Source organism: Theropithecus gelada, chromosome 10, assembly GCF_003255815.1.
Source record: "Theropithecus gelada isolate Dixy chromosome 10, Tgel_1.0, whole genome shotgun sequence".
In the NCBI taxonomy this organism is placed as follows: Eukaryota; Metazoa; Chordata; class Mammalia; order Primates; family Cercopithecidae; genus Theropithecus; species Theropithecus gelada.
This window is the reverse complement of record NC_037678.1, coordinates 88,209,197-88,228,567: the sequence shown is the minus strand read 5'-3', so window position 1 is coordinate 88,228,567 and position 19,371 is coordinate 88,209,197.

Genomic DNA, 19,371 nt, shown 5'->3' with positions numbered 1-19,371 from the left:
TTTGTAGAAAAGAGGTTCTTAACCTGCGGAATCACAAACCTCTCCTGCCACCATGGGTTTCTGAATAGAATTAAGAGAATTCATGAGAGAAAAGTACATTTTTATTTTCACTAAACTCTACTGACATGTAACATTTTGTTCAATTTGAGGGTAGGTTGACAAACCACAGCAGTATTGGCCATTCCCATGATTTTGTCACCAATAAAACCACAGATATATGCAGATGCATTAGAGTTGTTGCAAATATCTAGAGTATTACTTACACTCCTCACTACCTCAATTTTATTTAATGTATTAATTTTTTTTTAATAAAAAGCACATTTATAAGAAAGACAAAGGAGAGATGGGGAGGATAAGAGGGGAGAAGCAGGGAGGGAAGGCAACCCAGAGCATACAGGGAGGAAATACTATGTACTCACAGTAGACCCTTAAAGGAGCCAAGCACAGAATTCTGCAAATGAGAAGTGGGAGGGCCAGGAGGAGGAGAGGGAGGGGGAGAAAGATTCAGCCTAAAGGAATAGGCTCAAGGAAAATCACATTCCTGTGCAAGTAGGTACTGAACATGGACACATACATCTCAGTCAACAATGGTGTGTTAAGTGCTTGCTCTGTTCCAGGTGGGATGCTAAGACCTAGGGGAAAAAATGGTAAAAAGGACTCTTTTCTCAAACTCACTTTAAGCTCATCAAACCAGAACAAATATTTTCATCAAGCACATATGGATCAACCATCGACATGCAAGTACTACTCATGGTTATTAAAGATGAGGTCCTGGGACTCACAAAGCATACACTCTAGTCGATCACTCAAGGCATAAAACAATTCAAAATGACAAGGATGGTATCGATGAGCCAGGAAGATGTTAACAAGTTCCTAATTAGCATCCAGACCAGGGCTGTGACAGGGCTGGGAAATGTTGAAGGCAGCCTAGGGAGGTGCCACTTAACCTAGGCGGGCAGTAGGACTTCAAGTTTGGAAAGAGGTGTTTAGACCAGTGTGGCTGAAACAAAAGGGATATGCAGGAGTGTGAAAGTGCTTGCTTAGAAGATTAAGCCAGAGCCAAGACTGATGAGGTTCCAACAGCCAGGCTAAATCTAAAGTCCCATTAGCCACAAAGATTATTTTAGAATTAGTGTTTCTTTTCATACCAGGATGCCATTGATACAGACTGAAAAGCGGATAAACTTTTTTCAATTCCCATGCGTGACAAATACTTAATGTATCTAAAAAAATACGACTGCCAGCGGTAGTGTTCATCAGTCATACATATATACAATATATAAAAATATGAAATAATATTTAATAAAATATTAAAATAATATTAATATATTGTATACAAATATTATATATATATTTAGAGATAGAGAGACAGAGTCTCGCTCTGTGGCCCAGGCTGGAATGCAGTGGAAGAATCATAGCCCACTGCAGCCTCAACCTCCTTGGCTCAAGCCATCGTCCCACCTCAGCCTTCCTAGCGGTTAAGATTACAGGCTCATGCCACCATGCACAGATAATTTTTTTTTTTTCTGTAGAAACAGGGTCTTGCTATGTTACCCAAACTGGTCTTGAATTCCTGACCTCGAGCGATCCTCTCACCTCAGTCTCCCAAACTACTGGACTGCAGGCATAAGCCACCGCGCTCGGCTGTTTCTATTCTTTATTCTTCCTTCTTTCCCCATAGTATCTGATTATCTGAAAAAGTCAGCTTCAGAAGATCTGGTGACCGCCTATTTAGTTGCAAGCGCTAGTCCTCTGTCAGTTACGAGCTTGGGGCGACCTCTAGAGGACTAATGAAATATGCGGCTTCGGGCGGCTTTTAATTTGGACTACACAGAGGAATAATCTGGGGAGCTTTAAAAACCCCTGCTGCTGGACCCCACACTTACAGATGGAAATTTAACAGTTCTGCAGTGTGGCCTGGGCATCAGAGTTTTCTAAAGATCACCCAGATTTATAATAATTCTTGGAATCAGAGAGTGTTAGGCCTCCAAATTTGTTGTTCTTTTTTTCAGAGTTCTGGCTGTTCCAGGTCTTTGCTGTTGTCACATAATTTTAGAATCAGCATATCAATCTCTAAAAGAAAATGCCTGCTGAGGGCTGGATCAGTAAGTTCTCTGCCCTCCCTTCTGCAGCCTTCTGCCTGCTGGTGCCAAGCTGCAGAAGGGAGGGCAAAGGACTTACCGATCCAGGAAGATGAGGAGAGATGAGAGAAGAGATGAGCGCCAAGGGAGGATGGATAAAAAGAGCCAGCAAAGCAAAAGGCAGCTGGGACTAGGTGAGGGGAGGGGTGACAAAGGCAAATAGTACTGCTTGCCATTCCGTTTCAAAACTGATTCTATTGCTGTCTTCTGAACTCCCCTGAAATGACCTCACAAAGTGCACAACCCTCATCAATGCTTTCAACCAGTGGACTTCAGGCAAAATTCAAAGGAGGTGTTGTTTCACGCATCCTAGGGCAAAGCAGAGACTGAAAGTATAAGAAGCCTGGAGACTGAGAAGGCCCCATGAACGTAAGCCTCCCAAAATTCTTAGTCAGTCTTTCAGAATAGGTCTTGGACATTGACGAGCTGTGGCATTGATGGCCAAGCTAGTTTACTGAGATCTCTGGAAGACAGGATAGAAGACAATTTGGTGAATGACCCATATAAGGACATTAAACTTTCCTCTCCCATACGCACATGAGATTCCTCTTCTGCAGATGAAGAAAGAGCCACCAGCCTTTCTGGACTGGCAGTGGGTAGGAGGGGAATGAGTGTGAGTCAGCCGGAGGAAGGCTGGGGATATGAAATCAGCAGAGGGCACAGGGATTCCCTTGAAGAAGGCAGAGAAATGAAAATCCAGAGGAAAAATTAGTGAGCCCAGATCAGCACAGCAAAAGGGATTCACATGCAGAACAGGAAACAAAGAAAGAAAAATCAGAAAAGAATATGACCGTGCCCCAGAACTGATACCAGTTGGTAGTGGTATCATCACATTTCATATTTCACAGCAACTGTAAATTAGAAGGGATTGATTATCTTCAAGTGCAGGGACATCAATATTGAAAGAAAATATACACATTCTAAGGCATTGCTAATGACCCTGGACAATTAGAAACAGAGACCTCACAATATTTAGCCTCTAACAATCATAATTATATTCCAGGTGGCTGGGCACTACATTTTGGAGATGATGCAATTTCTCAGAACAGATTTCCCAGAGAACAAGCTACATAAATAGTATTATATAATATTTCATGATACTAGGGAAATGACATTGTGTATAAGACAGCTCCATAGTTGTGAAGTATTACTCAGAGAACCGCTTCTGTAAATTTGGTGAAATAAGTTCAGTTTGTGGGCATTGGAGGGTGTAGGACTGGGGTCAGGACCAAGTCTCACAGTAACCTGAAGTTCGTGGTTAGGGATTTTGCTCTTTATGTAAAGAGCAACGAGAGCAGTGGAAACGTTTCCTTCCGGGAAAAGCCTGACCTCATTTACAGCTGGGAATCCGGGGGAGCTCTCCAGCCTGGAGGTCCGATGCGGAGAGGGCAGCGCCGGCTGCTGCAGGCGGGGCCGATAAACAGTGCTTGTTTCCTCTCTGCAATTTTGAGATCATCCTTCCTTTTGTTTTTCTTGTTTCCCTGCCTAGATCTGATCAGAAGTTCATTCTGAATTGTATTAAGACTTAGAGATGGTCTTCCTCTCTCTATTGTTTTCTTCTCACTATTAGCTCAAGTGAAAAATTAAACTGATGTGAGTCACCTGTGTGTGTTGCAGACCCTGAAGCCTCAAATTTAAGCCGTCAGTGTGCAACATGTGTTAGTGGCGGCATCTCCTGGTGGAAGGTGGTATTGACTTGCCTGTTCTCAGAAACAGCAGTTCTCAAGCTTTTTGCTCATAGGGTCCGTGTAGACTGTTAAAAATTACTGAGGGTCCTAAAGAATTTCTGTGCACATGGGCCGTATCTATAGATATTTACAGAATTATAAATTGAGGCAGAAAATTTTAGTATTTTCCTATGTATTAAAATAACAACAATAAACCTGTTACATATTAGGGTGAATAACATATATTATTAAAAGTAGCATTGCTTTCCAAACAATAAGATGCATTGTTTTAAAATCTTGCGTATCTATAGCATAGGGCTTAATAAAAGACATCTGGGTTCTCATATATGCTTCTACATTCAATCTATTTAAATACGTTTTTTCAGTTGATTATATAAAGAAAATTTCAACCTCCAAAAATATATGGCCTTTTCAAATAATTGCAGATATTCTTCTTGGATACTACAACAAAACTTGATGAGAGATAGTTTCTTGAAGTTGAGTTGCACTGTGAAATCTGCAAATGTGTCAGTGAGCTTTTTGTTCTTCACAGTTACATTAAAATCGATTGGTTTCTCTTCCACTTTGTGTGGATATTTACCAATGCATGATTTTGTAACATTATCTCTCAGGAAAATACGGGCTACTGACTTATGTAGACCTCCCAAGTGTTAACATACTACATTACATTATACAATTAAAAATGTGTTTACTAATTTCGCCACTAATCTAACAGAAAAGTCTTTAAGTGAAGAGAATGTCAAGCTCACTGTGGCGAATACACATTTCCTACAATTCTAGTTTTTGCTTGGAAGTTCATATTTTTTCACCAAAAAGTACCAAGTGGTTTTCCTCGAAATGACAGATTCATTCTGATTATTTTTTAGAAAACAGCCAACATCCAAATCTGAATAACCTTACTTTATGTGTCAGTTATTTCAAGTAAAAATAGCATTCAACCGAAAAAAAAAAAAAAGGTGATTATAGCCCTCACAACCCTAACAACCAGACAAGAGTTTTTCCTCTGGATGAATGTTGTACTTTGCTGTACAGCAGAAGTGCTCTCTGCACACTTCCCATTTCATCATGTAGATAATTTAAAAGATATATATATATATATATTTTTATGGGCCAATATTTAATAAAATTCATAGCTTTTACCACTTCTTCAAGAAAATTTGTCAGTGAAACTGACAAATTTAAAACCCAGTCAAGACACCTCAGCGATGAACTCTCCAAACCCTTGATTATTGTGGTAGCCATTACAGTTTGGGGTAAGAACAGAACCCACCCTGCTTATTTTAAGCAGGGAAGGATTTAATACAGACATTTACAAAGTCACTGCTGAACCTAAAGGAGCACATTCTGGGCTGGGCTTCAGGAATCACCAGCTGTTGGAACATTGCAGAACCGACCCACCAGGGAAACTACCTGCCCAGAGACCACCCGTGGAGTTCTCTCAAATTCAAGAAGCCACTGGTGTCTATGCTGCCAGAAAACTCAGTAGTCTTTTGGCAAGATGCTTCAGAATCTCCTTGTTTCCCAACAGATTCAGCCAACATGTATGCAGAAAGATGCTTTCACCTTATTCCTATGATCCAAACATCATGTGAGTCAATCTAATCGCAAAGCTTAAGTTGCTCCCAGAACTCCAACGGCAAAGAAATCTGAAAAATACAGTGTTTGACTTTCAAATCTCTCAAACTTAGAAGGAAGGTTAAATGAAGATTGAGCAAGTCAGTTCATTGTTCTAGATGTACTCAACCGCAATTTGCTCACAAAAGTCTGCGGTAACGAATGGCTGATTACCACTTTTTATCCAAATGATGGAAGGCTGTTTCTAGATAATATATACAGAGATTTCTATTTTATGCTCTAACCATCGGTTTTGAGCAAACCATGCCAATTGCAGGTTGTAAACCCAGAAAGAATGGCAGGGGAGACAGGGACTGGGCAGGTTTGTCATACTCAGAGAGAATCTGACTTGTCCTGATGAGATACCGGGACCTTTCTGTGGGCATCCCTAGGAGGGCACAATACAGATAACACCACTATGTTCTAGTATCTCTATTAAAGCCTCTCCTTCTAGTCCACTTAACAGTGCTTCTTTTAAGCCAATAATTCTCAAAACTTGCTATTGTGTTAAAAATGTGGGTTAAAATGCTTGGCGTCCTGAGTTTATTTTGATTTTGTATGTCCAAGAGATATAGATTCAACACGCCTAAGATAGAATCTAGAATTCCTTAAAAATGTATCTTTTTAAAACATTTCTGTCTTTTTATTTATTTACGTAACAATTTACCTCAGGACATTCAGATGCAGCTGGTTTACTGATCACAGTATGAGAAACACTGTTTTAAGACATCAGATCCTAATCTGTCCATTCAGACTTGCCAGGAGACAATTTATTAAGGTGAAATAAAGTCCCTGACACCTCGTGATTAATTAGTTCTGCCCTGAGTGGAGCAACACAGCAAGGCTGAGTGATGGTAACTTCTTCCATCACTTTAAAGCTGAAGAAGCCATTTCCCACTGAAATCCAGCTAAAATTGATCTACTGTTCTAGTTTATCATAAAATTGTTGTTTTTGTTTTGTTTCCATTAATTCTTTTTAGTTAGATTTTATTTGAGCATATAATGTGAAACAACAATCTGCTTTCTCACCCTATGCTACTTCATTCTTGATTTGTGATGTTTCCTTTATCCTATTTTGAGCATTTTTTTAAAATTAGGGTGTCTTTGGGGACTCATTATTTTTTATTGAGCTGTTTGTCGGGGTTCCAACCAGGGAAATGCTATTCTAATCTTTATAGCTATCCGGTTTATTTTTATATTAGAAGGAGGAGCACATTATTCTCATTGTTTTGTCTCTTTAAAAACGTGCTGGCTCTTTTCACTAACTACCTCTTTTTTATTCCAGACGAGCTTGTGCAGTAAAAATCCATATTGATTTTTCATTCTCTTGGTTTATTATTTTGTATCAGGTCAAACAGACTTCTCAGGCTCTTTATTTATTCCTTCTGTCCCCTTACTTAGAATTGCTACTCATGTTATCAGATCATTTTGGTGTGTGGTGTTATCTCTGGGTTCTCTATTCTCTTCCATTGTTCTACGTGTCTGTTTTTGTACCAGTACCATGCTGTTTTGGTTATTGTGGCCCTGTAGTATAGTTTGAAGTTGGGTAGCATGATGCCTCCAGTTTTGTTCTTTTTGCTTAGGATTGTCTTGGCTTTTCAGGCTCTTATTTGGTTCCATATGAATTTTAAAACAATTTTTTCCAGTTCTGTGAAGAATGTCAATGGTAAGTTTCATGGAAATAGCACAGAATCTATAAATTGCTTTGAGCATTATGGCCATTTTCATGATACTGATTCTTTAACAATATTGATTCTTCTTATCCATGAGCATAGAATGTTTTTCCATTTGTTTGTATCCTCTCTGATTTCTTTGAGCAGTGGTTTGTAGTTCTTGTAGAGATCTTTCACTTCACCTGTTAGCTATATTCCTTGGTGTTTTATTCTTTTTGTGGCAATTGTGAATGCGAGTTCATTTGTAATTTGGCTCTTGGCTTGACTGTTCGTGTATAAGAATGCTAGAGATTTTTGCACATTGATTTTGTATCTTGAGACTTTGCTGAAGTTGCTTATCAGCTTAAGAAGCTGTTGGGCTGAGACAATGGGGTTTGGGCAATACCATTCAGGACATAGGCATGGGCAAAGATTTCATGACAAAGACAACAAAAGCAAAGCGAAAATTGACAAATGGTATCTAATTAAACTAAAGAGCTTCTGCACATCCAAAGAAACTATCAATACAGTAAACAGACAACTTACAGAATGGAAGAAAATTTTTGCAAACTATGCATCTGACAAAGGTCTAATATCCAGCATCTACAAAGAACTTAAGTTTTCAAGAAAAAAAAATCATTAAAAAGTGGGCAAAGGACATGAACAGAAACTTTTCAAAGGGAGACATACATGCAGCTAACAAGCATATAAAGAAAGGTCAACATCACTGGTCATTAGAGAAATGCAAATCAAAACCGCAGTGAGACACCATCTCACAATAGTCAGAATGACTATTAATAAAAAGTCAAAAAACAACATGCTGGTGAGGTTGTGAAGAAAAAGGAATGCTTACACACTGTTGGAGGGAGTGTAAATTCATTCAACCATTGTGGAAGACAGTGTGGTGATTCCTCAAAAACCTAAAGATAGAAATACCATTCAACCCAAAAATCCCATTACTTATATACCCAAAGGACTATAAATTGTTGTATTATAAAGACACATGCATGTGCATGTGCATTGCTACGCTATTCACAATAGCAAAGACATGGAATCAACCCAAATGCCCATCAATGATAGACTGAATAAAGAAAAATGTGGTACATATACACCATGAAATACTATGTAGCCATAAGAAAGAACGAGATCCTTCCCTTGGTAGGGACATGGATGAAACTGGAGGTCATTATCGTTGGCAAACGAAGGCAGGAACAGAAAACCAGATAAGGCATGTTCTTAATTATAAGTGGGAGCTGAGTGATGAGAACACATGGACACATAGAAGAGAATAACACATACTAGGGCCTATAGGAAAACAGAGGGTGAGAGAAGGGAGAGGATCATGAAAAATAACTAATGGATACTAGGCTTAATACCTGGGTGAAGAAACAATCAGTACAGCAAGCCCCCATGATACACATCTACCTATGTAACAAACCTGCACATCCTGCGTATGTACCCTGAACTTCAAATATTTATTCTGGCTAAATTTATACTCCTTGATTAAGTGACATTATCACTAAATAAGCATTTACTCATCTCAACATTCAATAGCATTTGCTAAAGAGGGAAAGAAAAATAAATTAAATAAAATATATAAAAAATGTCACATTTAGGGTGAGTTTTATTGTTATTAAAGATTAATGAACACAAATTTTGGAGATGATAATATATTCATGATCTTGATTATAATGATGGTTTATGAATGTGTCAATATTTATCAAATTATACGTTAAATGTGTGTTTTACTGTATGTCAACTATATCTCAATAAAGCAGTTAAAATTTTAAAACTGCATTTATCTCTTTTTTATCTGCTAAAAACAAAATGATCTATTTTGTCTTCAGTAGAACAAAGGAAGTTAAAATTAGCTCCACAACATCATGTAGATTCTGCCTTTCTCTGCCCCATATTGACACTGCTTAAGTATTCAAGCATACCTTTGTATGCTGACACCAAAATCACCAGAGAAATTTTAAATCAATCTGCAACCCCTAGATCACCCATAAGCTCAGCAAATTGCAAGAAAACACATTGGGAGTTGTCCAGATCAATCTGGGCCGTCTACATTGTATATTCATACACCTAAGTAATATACACAAACACAGCAGACGGATTTTGGAGTATGTGTTTGGTACCCAAACGTATCCTCTGTTTCTAGCAGGCAAATTCGTAACCACCACCATCACACTGGATAGCCATAGATGTTTAGGTTCTGGTTTACCAGTGGAGCCAAACTGTATCAATAAGATAGTCTCTCTCATAAAAATGTACAACTAGAATTCAGAGACACCACAAATCCCTAGTGCTGATTTGATCATAGGGCATGTAAATTCCAAACCTGTGCCGTTTTCACTATTAGCCATGAACACTGACAGTCAGAGGGAAAAGAAATGTCTGAAGAGAAATAATAATAAAGCAAATAGGTTGAGCACTCAGGATGACAGTGAGAGAGAGAGAAGTAGAGAGAGTGTGAATTAGTTGACTATTCCTGATAGGCTTTCATCTCCTGTCTCTCATCTGCCTGCATTACCTCTTGAAAACCATGTATCTGATTAGTCTTTTCACTTATCTTTCTTTCTGTCCACCTAAATAGATTTGAAGAGTACAAACTAAAACCCAGTACAGTTGACCCTTGAATAATGCAGGTTTGAACTGTGTGGGTCCACTTGCATGCAGATTTCCTTCTGCCTCTGCCACCCCTGAAACAGCAAGATCAACCCCTCCTCTTTCTCCTCATCAGCCTATGCAGTGTGACAATATTGAAGATAAAGACCTTCATACTGATCCATTTCCACTTAATGAGTATTCCCCTTTCCCTGTGCTTTGCTAAGTATTGTAGATCCTTCCAATCATAATGGACTCCCTTGCCTGCTGGATTCCAGACAGTTTTGTTAGTGAAAAACACCAGTAGGTTATTGAAAGGCAAGAGGAGGTGATAACTTCCCTGCCTGATTAGTTTCAGTCTGTGCCTCTGGCAACAGCAGTGACACAACACAATATGTTAATGATGTAACAGCAAAGGGGGCTGCAACAAGATGGGACCAGAGGATCCAGGGCTCCTAATTAGGCAGCAGCCTCCAATAGCAAGAGCCTTAACAGCACTGTGCTGCATTCTGGATTAGTTTCTCAAAATTTTTTCCAGTTTACTAATTCTCTTTTTGACAGTTTTAAATGTCATTTAACTCATCTCCTATATTGTTTTAAATTGTAACGATTGCCTTGTTAATGGGCAGACTATAATTTTCTTCTTGAAATCCAAAGGTATAGCTCTTCAAAAGTCTTGGCTATATGAGATTCCAACTTCCAAGTCTCCCAGGAAGAGACTAAAACCAATGGTCATTTCTGATTTACTCATAGTCATTAAAATCCAAATTGCTTTCTTACCCTCATACCAGTGAAGCTTCGCTTCAAACTTAGCACCCTAGTTTTCCATTTTCCTCTTTGTTTTGTGCCCTGAAGATTTTTCCTTCACTTTCTTGGAAAATCTTAAATGCTTTTAAAAGAATAAGGCAGTGAGCCGAGGTTGTGCCACTGCACTCCAGTCTGAGCAACACAGTGAGACCTCCTCCAAAAAAAAAAAAAAAAAGCAGCACTCAGGATCATGGTGGACAGGGGGCACGACTAGATTGCGGCTCCCACTTGGACAGGAGCAGTGTGTCGAGACTCGTATTGTGAACTTTTGCTCCAGAGCGACTGCAGGAATACATTAGGAAAGCTGAGAGAACCCACAGGCCCTCTGAAAGAAGCTGATTGCTCCTGCAGGACCCAGGAGACACCCCAAATACTGTGAGTGCCCAAACAATGGAAGTGGGAAAGGAGATCATCCAGCCTGGACCACACACCTTGGACCACACACCCCAACTGGGGAACCTGAAGGTCCTGATTATGACCTTACCTAGAGCTGAGTCCATTTAAAGAGCCAAGTAAATACAGGGGTAGAGGAAGAAGCAGGAAAAGCCCTGTGGGCTCACTGGATCCCCTAAGCAAACCATTTCTGCCCTGCCTCACAGGGGTCCTTGGGGAGGGTTGCCAGAGGCACTGGGCAAAGGTCATATGGAGAAGAAAACCTCCAGTTGAACTTCGTAACAACTTGATCCATCAGGAAGTCTCCTGGCCAGAACTTGAGGAAGGCATGAATCTGATGGGCAGACTCCACAGGCAGGGGAAGAATGAAAGCCTTAATTGCTTTTGCAGCTGAGACACGGGTAGTCTGGGGCAAGTTCTCAGCCCTGTTTGCTCACTGCCTGGAAACAGACTTGGTGCTCTTGGTGAGGGCAGGGTGGGAGTGAGAGTGGCCCTTTGTGTTGCATGGGAGCTGAGTGAGGCCTGAGACTGCCAGCTTTCACCCAATTCCCTGACAACCTTCATGACACAATAGAGGCAGCCATTAATCCTCCTAGGAACACAACTCCAGTGACCTGGGAATCTCACCCCCATCCCCCACAGCATCCTCAGCAGGACCCACCCAAGGACAGTCTGAGCTCAGACATGCCTAGCTCTGCCTGGACCTAATGGTTCTTCCCTATCCGCCCTGGTAACTAAAGACAAAGGGCATACACTCTTGGGAATTCTAAGGTCCCACCCACCACCTGTTCTTCCCCATACTACCACAGCTGGAATTCTCTCTTGAAAGTGCCACCTCTTAGGAGGAGATCAATTAAGCAACCAAAGCCAAGGATCCTCACAGAGTCCATTTTACCCTCCTGCCACCTCCACTGGAGCAGGTGCTGGTCTCCATGGCTGAGAGACCCATAGATGATACACGTCACAGGACTTTGTGCCGACAACCCCCAGCACCAACCCAGAGCCTGGTAGACATGCTGGGTGGCTAGATCCACAAAAGAGATAACAATCACTACAGCTCGGCTCTCAGGAAGCCACATTTCTAGGAAAAGGGGGAGAGTACTACATCAAGGGAACACCCCGTGGGACAAAAGAATCTGAACAGCCTTGAGCCCTAGACCAACCTCTGACAGAACCTACTCAAATGAGAAAGAACCAGAAAACCAACTCTGCTAATATGACAAAGCAAGGTTCTTTAACACCCCCCAAAAATCACACTAGCTCACCAGCAATAGATCCAAACCAGTAAGAAATTCCTGATTTACCTGAAAAAGAATTCAGGAGGTTAGTTATTAAGCTAATCAGGGAGGACACAGAAAAAGGGGAAGTCCAATCAAAGGAAATTTTAAAAAATGATATAAGAAGTGAAGGAAGAAATGTTCAATGAAATAAACAGCATAAATAAAAAACAATCAAAACATCATGAAACAATGGACACACTTATAGAGATACAAAACATTCTGGAAAGTCTCAGCAATAGAATTGAAGAAGCAGAAGAAAAAACTTCAGAGCTCAAAGACAAGGTCTTTGAGTTAAACCAATCCAACAAAGACAAAGAAATAAGAATAAGGAAATATAAACAAAGCCTCCAAGAAGTCTGGGATTATGTTAAACAACCAAACTTAAGAAAAACTGGCATTCCTGAGGAAGAAAAGGAATCTAAAAGTTTGGAAAATATATTTGGGGAAATAATCAAGGTAAATTTCCCTGGCCTGCTAGAGACCTAGACATCCAAATACAAGCAGCTCAAAGAACACCTGAGAAATTCATTACAAAGAGATCATTGCTGAGGCACATTGTCATCAGGTTATCTAAAGTTAAGACAAAGGAGAGAATCTTAAGAGTTGTGAGGCAAAAGCATGAGGTAACTTATAAAGGAAAATCTATCAGATTAACAGCAGATTTCCCAGCAAAAACCCTACAAGCTAGAAGGGATTGGGGCCCTCTCTTCAGCCTCCTCAAGCAAAAATATTATCAGCCAAGAATTTTGTATCTAGTGAAACTAAGCTTCATAAATGAAGGAAAGATACAGTCTTTTTCAGACAAAAAAATGCAGAGAGAATTTGCCACTACCAAGCTAGCACTACAAAAACAGCTAAAAGGAGCTTAAAATCTTGAAACAAATCCGGGAAACATATCAAAAGACAGCCTCTTTAAAACAGAAATCTCAAGGGACCTATAAAACAAAACTGCAATGTAAAAAAGCAAAAAACAAAAAACCAAGGTATACAGGCAACAAATAGCATGATGAATGGAATGGTACCTCATACCTCAATACTAACATTGAATGTAAATGGCCTAAATGTTCCACTTAACAGATACAGAATAGTGGTGGCTTGCAAGATGGCCAAATAGGAATAGCTCTGGTCTGCAGCTCCCAGCAACATCAATGCAGATGGCAGGTGATTTTTGCATCTCCAAATAAAGTAGCCAGTTAATCTCATTGGGACTGATTAGACAGTCGGTGCAGCCCACAGAGGGCAAGCTGAAGCAGGGTGGGGCATCTCCTCACCCAGGAAGTACAAGGGGTCAGAAAACTCCCTTCCCTAGCCAAGGGAAGCCATGAGGGACTGTGCCATGAGGAACAGTGCCTTCCGGCCCAGATACTGTGCTTTTCCCACAGTCTTCTCAGTCCTCAGACCAGGAGATTCCCTCAGGTGCCACCAAGGCCCTGGGTTTCAAGCACAAAACTGGGTGGCCATTTGGGCAGACACTGAGCTAGCTGCAGTTTTTCTTTTCTTTTTTTTTTTTTTTCGTATCCCAGTGGCGCCTGGAATGCCAGTGAGATGGAACCGTTCACTCCCCTGGAAAGGGGGCTGAAGCCAGGGAGCCAAGTAGTCTAGCTCAATGGATCCTGCCCCCACGGAGCTCAGCAAGCTAAGATCCACTGGTTTGAAATTCTCGCTGCCAGCACAGCAGTCTGAAGTCAACCTGGGATGCTCGAGCCTGGTTGGGGGAGGGACATCTGCCATTAAGGAGGTTTGAGTGGGTGATTTTCCCCTCACAGAGTAAACAAAGCCACTGAGAAGTTCAAACTCAGTGGAGCCCACCACAGCTCAGCAAAGCCACTGTAGCCAGACTGCCTCTCTAGATTCCTCCTCTCTGGGCAGGGCATCTCTGAAAGAAAGGCAACAGCCCCAGTCAGAAGCTTATAGATAAAACTCCCATCTCCCTGGGAAAGGGAACCAGGGGAAAGGGGCGGCTGTGGGCACAGCTTCAGCAGACTTAAACGCTCCTACCTGCCAGCTCTGAAGAGAGCAGCAGATCTCCCAGCACAGTGCCAGAGCTCTGCTAAGGGACAGACTGCCTCCTCAACTGTGTCCCTGACCCCTGTGCCTCCTGACTGGGAGATACCTCCCAGCAGGGGTCGACAGACACCTCATACAGGAGACCTCCAGTTGGCATCTGGCAGATGTCTCTCTGGCATGAAGCTTCTAGAGGAAGGATCAGGCAGCAATATTTTCTGTTCTGCAGCCTCCACTGGTAACACCCAGGCAAACAGTGTCTGAAGTGGACCTCCAACAAACCAGCAGACCTGCGACAGAGAAGCCTGTTAGAAGGAAAACTAACAAATAGAAAGAAATAGCATCAACATCAACAAAAAGGACAGCCACACAAAAACCCCAACCAGAGGTCACCAACATCAAAGACGAAAGGTAGATAAATCCAAGAAGATGAGGAAAAACCAGTGCAAAAAGGCTGAAAATTTCAAAAACCAGAACGCCTCTTCTCCAAAGGATCACAACTCCTTGCCAGCAAGGGAACAAAACTGGATGGAGAATAAGTTTGATGAATTGACAGGAGTAGGCTTCAGAAGGTGGGTAATAACAAACTCCTTTGAGCTAAAGGAGCATGTTCTAATGCATGCAAAGAATCTCAGAACCTTGACAAAAAGGTTAGAGGAATTGTTAACTCGAATAACCAGTTTAGAGAAGAACATAAATGACCTGATGGAACTGAAAAACACAGCACTAGAACTTTGTGAAGCATACACAATTATCAATAGCCAAATCAATCAAGCAGAAGAAAAGATGTCAGAGGCTGAAGATCAACTTTATGAAATGAAGTGTGAAGACAAGATTAGAGAAAAAGAATGAAGAGGAATGAACAGAGCCTCCGAGAAATTTGAGATTATGTGAAAAGACCAAACCTACGTTTGATTGGTGTACCTGAAAGTGACAGGGAGAATGAAACCAAGTTGGAAAACACTCTTCAGGATATTATCCAGGAGAACTTCCCCAACCTAGCAAGACAGGCCAACATTCAAATTCAGGAAATACAGAGAACACCACAAAGATATTCCTCAAGAAGAGCAACCCCAAGATACATAATCATCAGATTCACCAAGGTTGAAATGAAGGAAAAAAGTGTTAAGGACAGCCAGAGAGAAAGATCATGTTATCCACAAAGGGAAGCCCATCAAACTAACAGTGGACCTCTGCAGAAACCCTAAAAGCCAGAAGAGACTGAAGCCCAATATTCAACATTCTTAAATAAAAGAATTTTCAACCCTGAATTTCATATCCAGTCAAACTAGGCTTCATAAGTGAAGGAGAAATAAAATCCTTTACAGACAAGCAAATGCTGAGAGATTTTGTGAGCACCAGATCTGCCTTACAAGAGCTCCTGAAGGAAGCACTAAATATGGAAAGGAGAAACTGGCACCAGCCACTGCAAAACCATACCAAATTGTAAAGATCATCGACACCATGAAGAAATTGCATCAACTAATGGGCAAAATAACCAGCTAGCATCACAATGACAGGATGAAATTCACACATAACAATATTAACCTTAAATGTAAACAGGCTAAATGTCCCAACTAAAAGGCAAAGACTGGCAAATTGGATAAAGAGTTAAGACCCATCAGTGTGCTGTATTCAGATGTATCCATCTCACATGCAAAGACACACATAGGCTCAGAATAAAGGGATAGAGGAAGATTTACCAACAAATGGAAAGCAAAAAAAAAAATCAGGGGTTGCAATCCTAGTCTCTGATAAAACAGATTTTAAACCAACAAAGATAAAAAGAGTCAAAGAAGGCCATTACGTAGGGGTAAGAGATCAATGCAACAAGAAGAGGTAACTATCCTAAATATATATCCACCCAATAGAGGAGCACCTGGATTCATAAAGCAAGTTCTGAAAGACCTACAAAGAGACTTAGACTCCCACACAATAATAGTTGGAGACTTTAACATTCCACTGTCAATATTAGATCGATAAGACAGAAAATTAACAAGAATATTCAGGACTTGAACTCAGCTGTGGACCAATCAGACCTAACAGACATCTACAGAACTCTCCACCCCAAAATCAACAGAATATACATTCTTGTCAGCACCACATCACACTTATTCTAAAATTGTCCACATAATTGGAAGTAAAACACTCCTCAGCAAATGCAAAAGAATGGAAATCATAACAAACAGTCTCTCAGACCACAGTGCAATCAAATTAGAACTCAGGATTAAGAAACTCACTCAAAACCACACAACTACATGGAAACTGAACAACCTGCTCTTGAATGACTACTGCGTAAATGACAGAATTAAGGCAGAAATAAAGATGTTCTTTGAAACCAATGAGAACAAAGACACAACGTACCAGAATCTCTGGGACACATTTAAAGCAGCGCTTAGAGGGAAATATATAGCACTAAATGCCCACAAGAGAAAGCAGGAAAGATCTAAACTTGACAACCTAATATCATAATTAAAAGGACTAGAGAAGCAAGAGCAAACAAATTCAAAAACTAGCAGAAGGCAAGAAATAACTAAGATCAGAGCAGAATTGAAAGAGATAGAGACACAAAAAAACCCTTCAGAAAATCAATGATTCCAGGAGTTGGTTTTTTGAAAAGATCAACAAAATCGATAGACCGCTAGCAAGACTAATAAAGAAGAAAAGAGAGAAGAATTAAATAGATGCAATAAAAACTGATAAAGAGGATATCACCATTGATCCCACAGAAATACAAACTACCATCAGAGAATACTATAAACACTTCTGCGCAAATAAACTAGGAAATCTAGAAGAAATGGATAAATTCCTGGATGCATACACCCTCCCAAGACTAAACCAGGAAAAATTTGAATCTCTGAATAGACCAATAACAGGCTCTGAAATTGAGGCAATAATTGATAGCCTACCAACCAAAAAAAGTCCAGGACCAGACGGATTCACAGCCGAATTCTACCAGAGGTACAAAGAGGAGCTGGTACCATTCCTTCTGAAACTATTCCAACCAATAGAAAAAGAGGGAATCCTCCCTAACTCATTTTATGAGGCCAGTGTCATCCTGATACCAAAGCCTGGCAGAAACACAACAACAACAACAACAACAACAACAACAAAAAGAATTTTAGACCAATATCCCTGATGAACATGAATGTGAAAATCCTCAATAAAATACTGGCAAACTGATTCCAGCAGCACATTGAAAAGCTTATCCACCATGATCAAGTCTGCTTCATCCCTGGGATGCAAGGCTGGTTCAACATACACCAATCAATAAACACAATCCATCACATAAACAGAGCCAATGACAAAAACCACACTAATATCTCAATAGATGCAGAAAAGGCCTTTGAAAAAATTCAGCATCCCTTCATGCTAAAAACCCTCAATAAACTAGGTATTGATGGAACGTATCTCAAAATAATAAGAGCTATTTATGACAAACCCACAGAAAATATACTGAATGGGCAAAAGCTGGAAGCATTCCCTGTGGAAACTGGCACAAGACAGGGATGCCCTCTCTCACCACGCCTATTCAACATAGTGTTGGAAGTTCTGGCCAGGGCAATCAGGCAAGAGAAAGAAATCAAGGGTATTCAGTTAGGAAAACAGGAAGTCAAATTGTCCCTGTTTGCAGATGACATGATTGTATGTTTAGAAAACCCCATCATCTCAGCCCAAAATCTCCTTAAGCTGATAAGCAACTTCAGCAAAGTCTCAGTATACAAAACCAATGTGCAGAAATCACAAGCATTCCTATACACCAATAACAGACAAACAGAGAGCCCAATCATGAGTGAACTCCATTCAGAATTGCTACAAGGAGAATAAAATACCTAGGAATCCAACTTACAAGGGATGTGATGGACCTCTTCAAAGAGAACTGCAAACCACTGCTCAACGAAATAAAAGAGGACACAAACAAATGGAAGAACATTCCATGCTCATGGATAGGAAGAATCAATATCGTAAAAATGGCCATAGTGCCCAAGGTAATTTAAAGATTCAATGCCATCCCCATCAAGCTACCAATGACTTTCTTCACAGAATTGGAAAGAACTACTTTAAAGTTCATATGGAACCAAAAAAGAGCCTGCATTGCCAAGTCAATCCTAAGCAAAAAGAACAAAGCTGGAGGCATCACACTACCTGACTTCAAACTATACTACGAGGTTACAGTAACCAAAACAGCATACTAATGGTACCAAAACAGATATAGAGACCACATGTGTGTGTGTGTGTGTGTGTGTGTGTGTGTGTGTGTGTATATATATATATATATATATATATATGGAACAGAGCAGAGGCCTCAGAAAACACCACACATCTACAACTATCTGATCTTTAACAAACCTGACAAAAACATGAAATGGGGAAAGATTCCCTATTTAATAAATGGTGCTTGGAAAACTGACTAGTCATATGTAGAAAGCTGAAACTGCATCCCTTCTTTACACCTTATATAAAAATTATACAAAAATTATTTCAAGATAGATTAAAGACTTAAATGCTAGACATATAACCATAAAAATCCTAAAGGAAAACCTAGGCAGTACCATTCAGGACATAGGTATGGGCAAGGACTTCATAACTGAAACACCAAAAGCAATGGCAACAAAAGCCAAAATAGACAAATGGGATCTAATTAAACTAAAGAGCTTCTGCATGGGAAAATAAACTACCATCAGAGTGAACAGGCAGCCTACAGAATGGGAGAAAATTTTTGCAATCTACCCATCGGACAAAGGGCTGATACCCAGAATCTACAAAGAACTCGAACAAATTTACAAGAAAAAAACAAACAACCCCATCAAAAAGTGGGCGAAGGATATGAACAGACACTTCTCCAAAGAAGACATCTATGTAGCCAACAGACATATGAAAAAATGCTCATCATCACTGGTCATCAGAGAAATGCAAATCGAAACTACAGTGAGATACCATCTCATGCCAGTTAGAATGGCGATAATTAAAAAGTCAGGAAACAACAGATCCTGGAGAGGATGTGGAGAAATAGGAACACTTTTACACTGTTAGTGGGGGGTGTAAACTAGTTCCACACTGTGGAAGACAGTGTGGCAATTCCTCAAGGATCTAGAAATAGAAATACCATTTGACCCAGCAATCCCATTACTGAGTATATGTACCCAAAGGATTATAAATCATACTATTATAAAGACACATGCAC